Below are 13,790 nucleotides of genomic sequence, written 5' to 3'. Positions count from 1 at the left end.
TAAACACTGCAAGCGAGATACGATAAAATGAAACAGTTACAAAAATAGTAAGTTTAACTATTCGATTTTGTACGTTCCCAATCAAATTTTTCTGCATTGCATCGCGTATCTGGCATCTGCCGATAAATTGAACATTTTTAAGTTACGCGACACAGTATATTTTACGACGTCGTACAAACACGAGGAGGTTTATCTACGAGCATATTGATCTTAGATAGCCTTAAACTATGTCAAATATGTAGAGGCTTGCAGTGCTACTTCGAATTTGGTTCACGTGAACTGACGTCAGTGAGCCTCTGTTACGAGGCAGACTGTTTCGATTAAAAGTGACTACACACACGCTCTTCGTTTCTATAGAGGCTAGAACGTCATGAGATTCTACCTGAACGTTCACCGATCGAAGATGATCCCGTTTCACGAGATTGTTTTGCGTACTTAACGTGGTTTCCGGCTAAAAAGCACCGCTACCTTGTTTACAACCAGCGCAGTCTGAGGAACGATTAATTACGACAGACGACTTAGATCAACAAAAAACTGAATTACCCACTGTTATTCGAAAAACATCAGCCATGGGAGGATTTATAACACGAGTCTGCAGCAAAACAAGATACGTTTAAATACTTGACGGCCCTGATCTCATATCTTCTTCCTCGCTTGCCTTCTTTGGAGAGAATTTTATCGTGCACTTTGTCTTTAAAACCATTAACGTTGGAGCAATGATCAAAGTATAAAACTTACGCTGAAAAAAATTAAAACGGAGATTATACAGCCAGGAAAAATTTGGGAACGCTCTTCCAATTGCACCTACCTACATGATATCGAATACTGCGTCAAATTGAAATTTTTCCGCATTTATTTATCTTTCATCGAATAAAAATTTCGCTGAATAAACACTTCATCAAGTGTAAATTTTGTTGAAGCTTACGATTGAATTTAAGTTTGGGTTTAGATTCCAAACTATTCGGTTGGTAACTAAGTGATTGCGGATATTGTCATTAGGTGGTATTGACAAAATCCACAATCACTTAGTTGCCAACCCAATATTTTAGTGCAAATCCTTCGGGATTAGCCTACATCGGCTAAGAATGACCTATATCCGAATGAATGACTATTTTGAATGGACATCGTGGGTGGACAGGAGCAACTAAAGCTTGAAGCAGCTCTTCTCTTATAAATAAAACCAATTACTTGGTGGCAATTCATCAACAGCATCCGTTGACAACGTGGGGCGGGATTAATATCGAGGGGATGACGTTCCAAGATTAATACCAGTCCGCGTGTTTTCCTCCCGTGGGAGTTTGGGTCACGAAGTTCTCGAAATATCGCGGAGAAAGGAAGAACGCTTTCTCGCAGATCTATTTCACCATCCATTCTCTTTATTCTTCCACTTTCGTTAGTTTCTCTTAGGTACTCCGTTGATATACCTCTTCTTCAATTTACTTATCCCTGACTACGCCGAACGTATATTATCGGAGACAAATATTGGCAATGCAATGTGATCTCATTGATCGTTTGTATTGGTATTTTCGGTCGAATATAGGTTCGTGTACTTACGTACAACTAGCTACTAAGTAGTAAAGTATACATTTTTAATAAATGTGGAACTTTGTTGATGACATAAGTAGAAAGATATAGTAATACGCGAATAAATACATTAGAAAACATTTATATAAATGAACGAAAGAAATTATCCCTTTTGTAATTCTGCTACTTCCTCGACAAAAATTTCATAGGAAAATGGACGAGAACTTTTCACATCGCTGCTTGTCATCGATAGTAGCATAACTTAAAAAATATCAATTCTACAGAGGCCTCTTAAAAGCTACAGTTTCCGGGATATTAAATATAGCTTTTATTTTAATATAATTTCCCATGATACAAAAGTGATGGAATTATAAATGATCATAACCCGCAAAAATATGCCATTTTACGCTATAAGAATAGAAACATAATGTAGATTTTGTATTCGATAAAAGTAAATTTGAAATTCTTTTTATTCATGCCACTATCAAAGCCAAGCAGCGATATAATGCAAGAAAACGATAAAACGGGACGGCTTATCGTTGCATGTTTAAACGCGGAAGCGAAAACTCGCAGAAGAGGATCGAAGGTGGGGTGGTAGGTTGTTTATTATTTTAGCCACGTACTTTCTCGCCGTTTTCCCGACGTAGCGGTGAAAAAACTCTCGAGAGTACACGGCTGGTGACGATTCTCGATGCCGTGAGAGTCGTCGCACCTGCACCACCATCGATCTAGTAGAGTTTTCACGTTCGAACGTAGGGCAATCATTTATTCATAGAGGGATATAGGTACACCAGCAATTGTTACCAACAGTTGCCTGCACGCTTCTAGTAGGGAAATTACCGGTCGTTTTTCTCCCTCAGAATTTCGTTTCCTCCACTAACTGACGTATAAAATAGCGGTTTAAATTACAGGCGATAAACAATACCGTTAAAAGTATCGTAAGAACGAAGAAAATTTGTTAATGCAAATTACACGATGAAGGATGGATTGTTAACTTCAGTTTGAACACCGTAGAGGAACAATAGGTGATATATTTTTACTGAGGAAGATTTTTTAAATTCAATGCACTGCGACATATCCAATTCTATATATTACTAGGTCTCTTTCTTTATTTGATTCTAAAATTCAATATTATATAAATTTCTGACACACTGTTGAATTCAATATTTCAAGAATACCGATTGTCAATTATTTACAAGTTTTCACAGGTCTGTCGTGTATTTTCGATTCAACTGTAGTCTTCGATAAAATCTAAACACGAAATGTCTGATATTTTTCGACGAACACAAATCTCCCTTTTACATCTTCTGTATGTACGTGCTGTATTTCTAAAGCGCACGACTCAACCATTTTTATGCTTTGTACAAGTACACAACATTCCTTTGTTCATATTACTCATAGGTATTTATATCCGAAGAAAAACAAAACTTGATGTTATCGATAAGAATCCTATCAATTTCATCTAGAAACGCGTGTAGTTCGCGCTGGCACGCGATGCAAGAAGCGCAGAAACTGGAACGGACAAGTGGGAACCGGGAAGGATCGCGTTTAATTGATTCCATTAGCCGGCGGATTACCGTTCGATCTGCGATTCGTCGCTTTTTCAGCCCTCGCAGCAGTCAGAGCGTACGAGGACTGTTCGTTTCCTGCATGGCTGTGCACGTATATACCGCACACGAGCTAACAACATATGGTTCAATTATTTTCTAACGCCACACTTGTACCACAGTTCCGGACCAGCTACCTCTCGTTTCGCGAAAGCTTCCATCGAAATCGCGCTCTGCCTCCGTAAAAAATAGTCGTCCGTGTAATTGGAACATCGCAAAAAAAAAAAAAATCTCACAGATGGAGAAAAATTTATTTTAATCGGTCGATGATAACATAATTTTATACCAATTACGGGTTAAACATAAAATTAACGAACCCGTCGTTGGATATTTATTTTATAGCACCAACATAATGAACCGAATGAAAGAACTTTGTATCTCTGAATGATAATAAAATTAATTTAAGAATTGATCCAACTTTCGCCGTTCGAGGGTTACTTTTCGCGAATGTTCAATCTGATTATCGCGGTTGCAACACGTAAAGTTGCTATATGAACGATGTGAATTTCAACGAGGTCGAGTTACTTCGCCATTAGTAATGACAACTTGCTCTCACTGGCGTAAATTCGATATATGTAATTAGGGCGAACGAAGGATAGTCTCTAGCCATATATTGGCTACATCTGCTGGTTAGATCCTGCGAATCGATAGCTGGCTGTTCCGAGTTTATTCGTCACCTGGGATCGTGTTTCTGGAAGGATTATTGAGACTGTGGAATTAATATCTGCACTTTGTATTTCCATCTAAAGTTTTGATAGAATTCCGAATGTTATCGCAATAATTATTATCAAATCTCTCGGATCTCTAACTCAAACAGATATTTCATGTTTGTTACATTCTAATAATAATAATAATAATAACTTTCACAGTTAAACGAAGAGCTATATATTTGAACTCAGCTATATATTTGAAACGAACATAGCAAACCAATTTATTTCGATTAATCTCGTCTGATTAATCGACTGGAATAATCCCGAATAATCCAGAAATATTTAATCGTTCTGCTGACAGAACTAATAGCGCGACCAACTTCCTCGATGGAAAATTCGATGAATTTTGTATCGGATTACAAGACGGCTTAATCGAGCCTCTTCATTGTTCGTCGAGCTGGCAATTACGTCGAGCCCTGTGAAACTCGAACAGCAATAGAATCGCGAATAATTCCACCGCGTTCGAAATTATCCGTAGTATAGTTTTGCCCGAGCGATATTAGATTTTCGAGGTACTAAATGGAACGCTGATGAAAAATGTGGACGAATAATCGATAAGTGACTTTCGAGATCGAAGATGAAATTCCGGGCCTTCCCAATGCTGTAGATCGGAAGTTGGAATTTCAGAAGCCTCGTGTCTGAATACGACCTGTTTTTTGTTCCGTTTAAAACATTTAAATCGACCGTGCGGTCGAGGTACACTGCAGAAACCATTTGCGAGCCGATTCCTCGTCGAACGACGGGTTAGCTTCCGATCCTGAAATAAAAATGTGCGAGGCTTTTTTTTTGTAACCTGGGTCAAATTTTAAAGACTGAATCGGTCCCGACGAGCAGATGTTTTTAAGAGATTGAGCAAACAGTATCGTAAAATAATTTGTCTTAAAATTGTTATGTTTCTTGTATCATTTTTTACTCAATTGTATTGTACTATCATTGTAAGGTTTTTAAAAGTCGAAAAGTTTAATTTAAAATATTTTGTTCCGTATTTAATTAATTAAAAACGTTTAATTAATACTTCACATTCAATCAGAATTTAACTTGCAAAAAAATTCTAAAACGAGATGCTATTTAAATCTTGTAAGAATGATGATTTATTTTTCCAGTTTTACAACGCTGTCTAGTGTACCGAAATTAATTTAAGGATCCAAAGACAGCTGTAAGATTAAAAAAGCATATATGCAATAAACGCGCAAGCCATGTTGCTCTGTTAAAATAATAAAGAAAATATAAAAAAGGAAGAAGCGGTATGGCTTTCATTTATTACCAAAAAGCTGACCACCGTTGGCGACACTGTTCGACGAGCAAAAAAAAAGCCTCCGAAAAACGTAGACGCGTCCCCGTGCAACGTCGCATAGCCTGTTTTTAACGATCCTGCACGATACGAAGAGGTTAACAAACTTTTGTTCCTTTATCGCGGTTGCGTGTGTATATGGCGTTGTCCGTTTGCCCAGCAGGAGCAAACCGCCGTGTCGACGCGTTCGTAGAAAAGAAAAATAACAACGTCCGAATCGTCCGGTAATCGCAGACGTACGGAAAAAGAAAAAAAAAGGAAAAGCGAGGGTACGCTGGACGAACGAAGCGGAATGAAAGAGGAAAAAAAAAGAATAACTAGGGTCAGATGGAGTTAGGGTGAATGGCTTTAGGGGAATTTTCATGAGTGTCGTTGTTAGAAAGTATATTAGTTTTACTCTGTTCACCTTTTTGTTAGAAACTTTTTTAGTAATGGTTTTGATTATTGGTAGTGACATAATTAGTAATGACATAATAAATGATGACTAGAAATGAAATAATGAGTTAAAAATATAGACAGATAGATAGACAATGCGATAGATTAATAATTCAAATGAACAGAAGACTTATCTATTTTAATTAACAAATTAATAACAGATCTGTAATAATATTGAAAATAGTAAAATATGTAGAACACCATATTACGAAAAATTTACTATAAGAAGACAGTATTTCAACAGCATCGGTGGTTCAGTGGTAGAATGCTCGCCTGCCACGCGGGCGGCCCGGGTTCGATTCCCGGCCGATGCAACGTTCTTTTTTTTTTTTTTTTTTTTTTTATTATACACATTTTTCAGTATAGAAATAGCATAACGTATCGATCTTCGTAGATAAATAACTTTTCATTTAAAAAGAAAAAGACAATATATTCTTTTTAACCAAAATAACCCATCTTCGCTTAACTCCCCATTCTCGCACGTGCGTCGGTGACTCAGTGTATACATATACAATATACAATTACTCGGCTGCCTGCGGGCAGGCCTGGATTCGGACTCCCGGGATTCGACCTTGAACCATCGAGCGGGTGGACCTTAAGACCGAACAATATTTATACCACACAATCCTGTCGTCTAGAGATATAGTATCAAATACAATTGTGATAATGAATTCTTTTAAATTATTTGGTGTACACAATATGTATGCATAATTATGCACATTTTACAATCTATTATGCAATATATAATGGTAAATTCTTCAATTATAGATGACGAATAATTTAAAAACTGTTTCCGATAATCATAGAAGACAAAAAGGTACGAGAAATAAATCGAAAATCAAATTTTAATTGGCAAATCACAATTTTATACTCTTCGTTAAAGCAGCGTCTTAGTTTGTTATCATTTTTGCTCTTTGTAGATAGATACGAAAGCCTCTTAATTGTATGAACGATGATACACCAATATAGTGCACAAATCAGAAAGCATAATGTGCCGCGCTTTATACATTTGAATATGCAAGTGATGTACGCATTAACGTGCCTGCTCCTCTGTTTCACCCTAAGCTCATAACACTAGGATATGAAGAGGGGAACACGATCCACGAACCCTCGCAGACTTAACGACAGATATGACTACCAGAACGAATATCCTGAGACTCATTGGGGCATCTGACACTCAAAATCCCACCTACATTTCCGAAGACGAATAAACTTTGGATTGTCTATTAGGGCACACATCAATATTCAATTTACAAAAAGAAGAAATGTTTCCAAAGACAAGTATTTAAGCGTTAACAAATCCTTTCTCATCTTCTACTTAAAACTGAAAAATCATACTTTATCTATTGTTAACCAAATCACTTATTTTGGAGAGAAAGTGAAAATGAATATTACATAAGTAACAAAATAGAAAAAATCAAATTTTAAATGTATTTCTTAATTTAGAAAACTACTCTGCAATCTGTACTCTGCAAAGCTATATTCTACAAAATCCCTATACTCATATAAGCATCGGTGGTTCAGTGGTAGAATGCTCGCCTGCCACGCGGGCGGCCCGGGTTCGATTCCCGGCCGATGCAAGTTTTTTTTTATTTTTAATATTATTTTTAACACAAATATATATTACAGCACATCAATTTTCACATCGAAATTATTTTTTTTAAATAATTAAACAAAATATATCTCCTATTTTTAACCACCATTTAAAATGTAGGTTACATAACGTAAAGCCTTTCTCTTACTTCCCCTATTCTCATCTGAGCATTAATAACTCGCGCGTTCTATTGTCGACTGGTATAATTATATAACAATAAAAACTGATCACTTTCACATTAATTTAAGGGAAACTTACAACTAATATCTGTTAACATTTATACATTCTATTCTTCATATTTATTCTCATTCAATTGTTCAAAAGATATAATTATTTCCTCGTTATTTATATTGTTATATCTTATGAATTATACTGTATTGTTATTATTGTATATCTTTCACTAATTGACTTTCCAAACTATATATCGTACTTGGCAGGGAAAACAAACGTGGGGTCTACAGCCACGGTTCGCCTCCCCTTCTCTGAATCTCATTGCAGCATCGATCCTAAGGTCCCTGAAAGAGGACGGCCGTGAACTCCGCAAAGAGATACCACCAGCTTCGTGGTGTCTTAGGGTCACCTGAACTAAAACCTGGCCCCTTCTTCCTTTATCTGCTTTTTAGCAGTACGTTCCTTCCCCTCCAATATATACATCTTATCTTTATCTTTTCCCCGATCGCACTCCCCCACAGAATTCAATTTTTTACAAAATCTTTACAAACCTATTAAAACTTGACACACAATGTCATAAATTCATATTGTTCCGTAAGATTTGTTTATTTTGTCACGTGAACCGAGTATGCTTGTTAATATATATTAAAAATCATGGTGGTATAAGTTATGATTTTCTGAATTTTCTATAATAGCAGAAGCAGTACAGCCATCCATATAATACTTTGCGATGAATATTTTCCAAATTATCACAAAATTACGAAATTGTTGAAATCTGATAAACTCTGCCTTACCAATTATAGGTTATAATGAAATACGCAATTGCTGTACTATGCAACTTTTGAACGTTATGAATAGCCAGGAACGTGTGCAATTTCAGCGATGAATCTAAATACTCATCTCCCTAAGACAGAGAGTGCAATGGAGCCGTGGTGAAATTGAGTATCGTGATAACCTCGACACAGAGCAAGTCGAAAGAAACACGATGCCAAGGCCGCTTCTACACGGGGAGAGTCAGTAAATGTCAGTTTAACCGGTTGAAGTACCTTTCCCTGTTAAAATCACTCACACGAAGCCAAGTAGCGCACGACTCTTCAACGGCTTTCGAATATACACGACTTTTTCAAGGTAGATAGTAAGCTCAGGAGCAGAGACACGGCCCGTTATGGCTATACGTCGACGATTGCCGACGGTGAAGAAATTCTTTTTGTCCTTTGTAAGCTCAGGTAGAAAGGTGGGAAAAAAGGGATTGCGAGCGAGATGGTAGAAGCGGTCTTGCTTGCGTAAAAGCAAGATGCACTTTAGGGATCGGTTCGACGAGCAGGGCCAGGTGCATTGACTTTGGTCCGACAAACCGGATGTCGAAGTCGACTGCCCTAGGCTCTAGTCTTTTCTACATTGGGGTTTATCGACCCTAAAAAGTAAATTACATGATATTAGGTGGTGAATTTTTAATCAGTCAACTTATCCGGTGATCTATCGATCAGAGATATCTATATACTCTTGAAATTATGAAAATTAATGAAGACCAATCAATTTTAAATGTGACAATTTTGACTTTTCCAAATATAAATATTATAGTTTATTTTTAGCATATGTAGTACTTATTATACAGAAATTAATCGATACATCTCTTTTAATAAAGGATCCACATAAAGTAATTATTATATTAAATTAGGAATCCAAGTGAGACAAGCTAACAGACTAACAATAAAATATTGTTCATCTCGATGTTTAATTTGTATCCTTCTAACTGATTTCAAGATAAAAATAAGATCAATGTAATATTCGAGATTATATACATTTTTTATTTATGCAGTTACAATACAAGTGTATTTTGATTTGCAGGCCGTTGTTAAGAAAAGAATGTCCTATTACTTGATAGTAAATAATGAGTCACATGCAGAAGACGGACATATTTGTCCCATAGCCTGTAACTCAGTTTCTTTGTTGTGCTCGGACCACAATAGTGCACTGACCGACCCTGAACCAAAGTCATCCGCGAACCTGACCAGCGATTTGTTATTGTCTCGCTCTACGCATATTCTTTGACAATATTTACTCAAAATGCCCTAATTGACCGATGTGTTATGTCTGACGCACAAAATTTTCACATAACTCTAATACTTGACATTTCATATTTCATATAATATCATTCGTATAACGATTTATTTAATATTCAATTCGTATTGTCATATTAATCAAACCTAACTATTAAATAATTTCAAATAGTAAGAAATTAAATTCTTTAATATGATTGTTACCTACAAACTGAATAGTGAAAGTAAACCTTTCACAAGCATCGGTGGTTCAGTGGTAGAATGCTCGCCTGCCACGCGGGCGGCCCGGGTTCGATTCCCGGCCGATGCAAGTTACTTTTTAACTTTTCTTTTTTTTTTTTTATGAAGAAATTTCTATTTACATACATGCCCAGTTTAATAGAAAATATAATAAATATATTGTAAAAGAATTTCTTAATATTAGAATTTGCAAAAAAGAAAAAGAGAAAGATATACTTATGTAAGGATTATTTCATATACATCGGTACCTTCACTGAATCATCGATGCTAGTACACATTATTACTACGCATCTGAAGTTAGAAATTCACGCCGATGGTTTAAAGCTAACAAAATAACCAGGACTTTTCCATGAGTAGAGGACTAATGCGATCGGAACGAGGATAAATTTCCTCACCATGCACTTACGTCACTTAACTCCCTCCGCAAACAAGGACAAGGGAAGAAGGAGAACGTGGGATGGAGCAGAATCTCGAAGGAGAATTATTATCCGATTGTTGTAACCGGTAAGACAAGAATCCGTAAGGACAGCGAGGAACTCCATCGCACGAGGGCAAAATAACGTCGCTTTAAATTACGACACACCGCCAGGAAAGCGATCATTATCCTCAGGATACCGTAGAACGATCAGGAATTCTTTCCCTAGCCAGTTTGATTCCAACAATCGAGTCAGATATGAATCATGTCTTTGAACATTAACGATGTTTTCGTAGATTTTGTTCTTAGAATATTAACAAAATGCAAATAAATTCCTCGCTTTTCTTATGACTGGATGAACATTGGCAGTGGAACAAAAGCCTAAAATACCCTAAATATCGAAAAGTAAGGGTACGATTGTGGCGCCACCGCGCGACGTTGGTCTGTATCGTCTTTTCAAAGGCGATTACAAGGCTCCGGCAATTAAACGCGAACGACATCAACTGAGGATAGCTCTACCATCGTTACCACACGCGATCTTCTCTCATGAGAATAGTTCTTGCAGATTATACTATTGTTACGTTTCATCTTTTCTAGATATACCTCGCACGAAAGTGAGAATCTACCATTAAGATTTTATCGATCCTACCTGACCCTTACCAACTGTTCCCCTTTTCCTTATAGGTTAAAATCTCTTCTTTCTCGTATTCGTTATATAGCTACTTCACTTCAAAAAAGAAACTAATCGAGTATAAAACAAAATTTAAATATTAATTACTTGATAAATACAATTCTCGTAAGCTTTTACTTTTTTTTCCTTTTTAGAATTTTAAGCACTATCTTTCTTAAGGTTTCTGAGAGATAAACAAAATTACTCTGTAAGGTAAATTTTTTGAGAAAACTCTGTTCTTACTTGCGCAACTTCTGCAACGCGGTGACTAAGATCGCAGTACCTCCCTACACTCCGAGATACTTCATACTAGTACTATAACAACAGTTATTAAGTAGTTTGTTTGTTGGTAAAAATTCTCTTGGAAACTATTATGTAGCTCAACATTCGGTCGTCCTGAAAGGATTCGAGACCTTCGGGATTTGGACGCTAAAATCGATCGAACTAAATTATCGTTTTCCTTGTCCTCGTTTGTTCACCGAACGTTCTCATAAAATATTGCGCTTTTCAATAGGAATGTCACTTGAATTCAAAAGCTAATCATTCTACTCTTTTTGCAGAGAACCTAGCACATAACAGGAAAATGACTTTGATAAAGTGTCAAAGCGTAAGTTTGCTTCTTTTACGTTACTTGTACCTCTTGCATTTGGATGAATTATTCATTAGCAACACTCACCTGCAACAAAAAAGAAAAACAACTTGTCAATATTTTTTAGGTTATGTATATATATATTTGTTTTGCATATATTAAACTTGAAGATTAAGATAATGATATGATTTAGGTTAAAGCAAAATTCTTCGATAGTATAAATGGCCACCTATTAGAGGTATGGAACGAAAGTTCCAACTATGCGTTATACCTAATTTCAGAGTTGCTAACTATCCACGTGGCTCAAGCAATTATGTTAGTTATACAAACTGTACATCACTTTTGACCACGAAATTCACTTTGCGGTTGTTTGACGCTTTAGCCTATATCTTTAGAACTTTCAGAATCAAACGTGTTATTAAACCACCAACGCATGAACTTTCCTCTTTTAATAGGACTAACTTATACGCGTTTTACGCTTTAAGCTTTAAGCAACGATCGATAAAGAAAAATATGTTATCCATATGAATGGATAAAGAGCTGAAGAAATACCTAAACACAATAGAAAAAGATAAAGAATCGGTAGAATGGTTGCTCATTTCCGAAAACGAATTTCCCAGACAAAAGAAGCGAAAAGAGAGAAATTCCTCTTTCTCCGTTATCCATTTCCCTCTTCCGCCTCTCATCAAGCTATCCCCAGTCACCTCGTCAGATCTAGCCGGATACAATTCCAAATCAAGCCACGATTCCACCAAGGTTCCCCCCCTTCCCGTTGGTTTTTATCGTTTCATCCCTGTCACGTTTCCAACCGTTCCGCCTTCTATCCTCCTCCTCCTTCGAGAGGCTTCCCTTCTCTTTCGCTTTCAGGCTCTCAGTCGCATCCAGGCAGCAGGGGACAAAGAGCTCGAAAGTTCTGACCGTCGAGCGATTTGTCATTCGGTCGCGTGTGTCCCAACCGTTATACATCCACTATCGTTCTTACCCTTTTCAATCTTAGTTCCATGCTTCTTCCAGAGCCGTCTGTTTTCTTTCTGTCTCGCCCTCGCCTTTCCACCGTTCCATACCGCTGCTATTTGCTCCACCACCACTTCGATAGGACGCCATCTCTGTTGTTCTCTCGTCGTCTGTCTCTCTCATGCTTTTCGCCGCATCTCTCTTTGTTTTCTCTCCGTCTCGTCATCCTCCAACTTCTCTTTTTCTATCGTTTCTTCTAGCCTTTACTGTTTGCTCTCCATCCTCTATAACCAACTAGCACCTTCTTCGTCGGTTCGATGGATTTCCCTGACTCGGGCGGTATTTCTTTCCCTGTCTAACACGCCTGTGCTGCCTCTGGTGTTTCTCCTAGCTGAATAAACAGGCCAGAAACGCGTGCGGCACGCTCGTCATGCTTTAATATAGTTCGTGCATAATGCATCGCGGTATTGTGCATACGTAGTAGTACACACGGGGCTGCGCAATATTCCAATTTTGCGCCCCGTTGCCGATCGATTTCGGCCCATGGATTCGATAGGAATATCCGTAAATTGCGGAACAGAGGCGGCCCCTCGGCAAGAACATCGGGAATCACCGATATAAATGGGCGATAAAAATGGGGCCACTTTCGTCAGCAAGGTCGTGCATAATGTATGCTGTGTCTTTCGTGACTCCGTGTGCAATTAACGATACCAACTATGTTGCTTCGACTTCAGATTATTTGGAAATGCACAATCGCAGTTGGAACCGGTAAAACTGTTCAAAAATTCATTCGATAATACGATTGTAATATACGCACATGAACATACATGTATACAAGAGAAGTAACAAGAAAATAAATCATTAAAAGGAGTTTGTAATACACTTGGAATATAATACGAAACAATTTGTTCCAATATCTGGCATGTCAATATCGACAGAAAATACATTAGTGATATACACAATTACTGACCAAAGGAACAGGATGGCCGATAACGGCTAACCGAGGCTATTACGATATAAGTAAAAATATTTACCATATACCTTAAATAACCATAAAGCCGGTTAAGAAATATTTGCTTATGAATTTCAGATTTTATCGTACCCTTTACGTCGTCCAATTACTATATGACACAAGAACCATTATAATTTACATTATTGATCACGTTTCCAATTATTATACACATCTCTGTACAGTACTAATTATGCCTTTAATAGCTATATCAATCATACCTACAAACATGCCAATTCACTCGCCCGTCTACTCGATTTCTTTCGCGAATCGCTGCTAATGATTAACAAACATGTCAGAAACGTTGTACGTAATTTGTATTTATTTCTGCATCGTATGTGATTTACTATTATGTGTTAATTGTTAATTATTTGTTCATTTATATCAATCTTTGTCTGCGACAAAGGGAGTTACTCATAGAAAGAATATAAATAAATCAATAGGTCCCTAGAAGGTTACAACAGGGTGTCAAACTTCACGAACCAAGAAAAACTCCACAACAAACCATGCCCTTCTTGTGA

At 37.1% G+C, this 13,790-nt stretch overlaps 2 protein-coding genes and 3 non-coding genes across 5 annotated transcripts in view; 4 read left to right on the top strand and 1 right to left on the bottom strand.

The window, feature by feature from the left end:
• Positions 1 to 13,790, top strand: part of LOC132909811 (small ribosomal subunit protein uS11A) — a 111,831-nt gene that overhangs the window by 75,705 nt on the left and 22,336 nt on the right. The gene's annotated exons all lie outside the window — the stretch shown is intronic.
• Positions 1 to 13,790, bottom strand: part of LOC132909486 (zinc finger SWIM domain-containing protein 8 homolog) — a 107,312-nt gene that overhangs the window by 78,446 nt on the left and 15,076 nt on the right. The window lies entirely within an intron of this gene.
• On the top strand, positions 5,811 to 5,881 carry Trnag-gcc (transfer RNA glycine (anticodon GCC)). Its single transcript has one exon. It is a non-coding gene; the product is annotated as a tRNA-Gly (tRNA).
• Positions 7,077 to 7,147, top strand: Trnag-gcc (transfer RNA glycine (anticodon GCC)). Its single transcript has one exon. It is a non-coding gene; the product is annotated as a tRNA-Gly (tRNA).
• Positions 9,632 to 9,702, top strand: Trnag-gcc (transfer RNA glycine (anticodon GCC)). Its single transcript has one exon. It is a non-coding gene; the product is annotated as a tRNA-Gly (tRNA).

This window comes from Bombus pascuorum, chromosome 8, assembly GCF_905332965.1.
Source record: "Bombus pascuorum chromosome 8, iyBomPasc1.1, whole genome shotgun sequence".
NCBI lineage: Eukaryota > Metazoa > Arthropoda > Insecta > Hymenoptera > Apidae > Bombus > Bombus pascuorum.
This window is presented reverse-complemented; position numbering and strand designations above follow the sequence as displayed.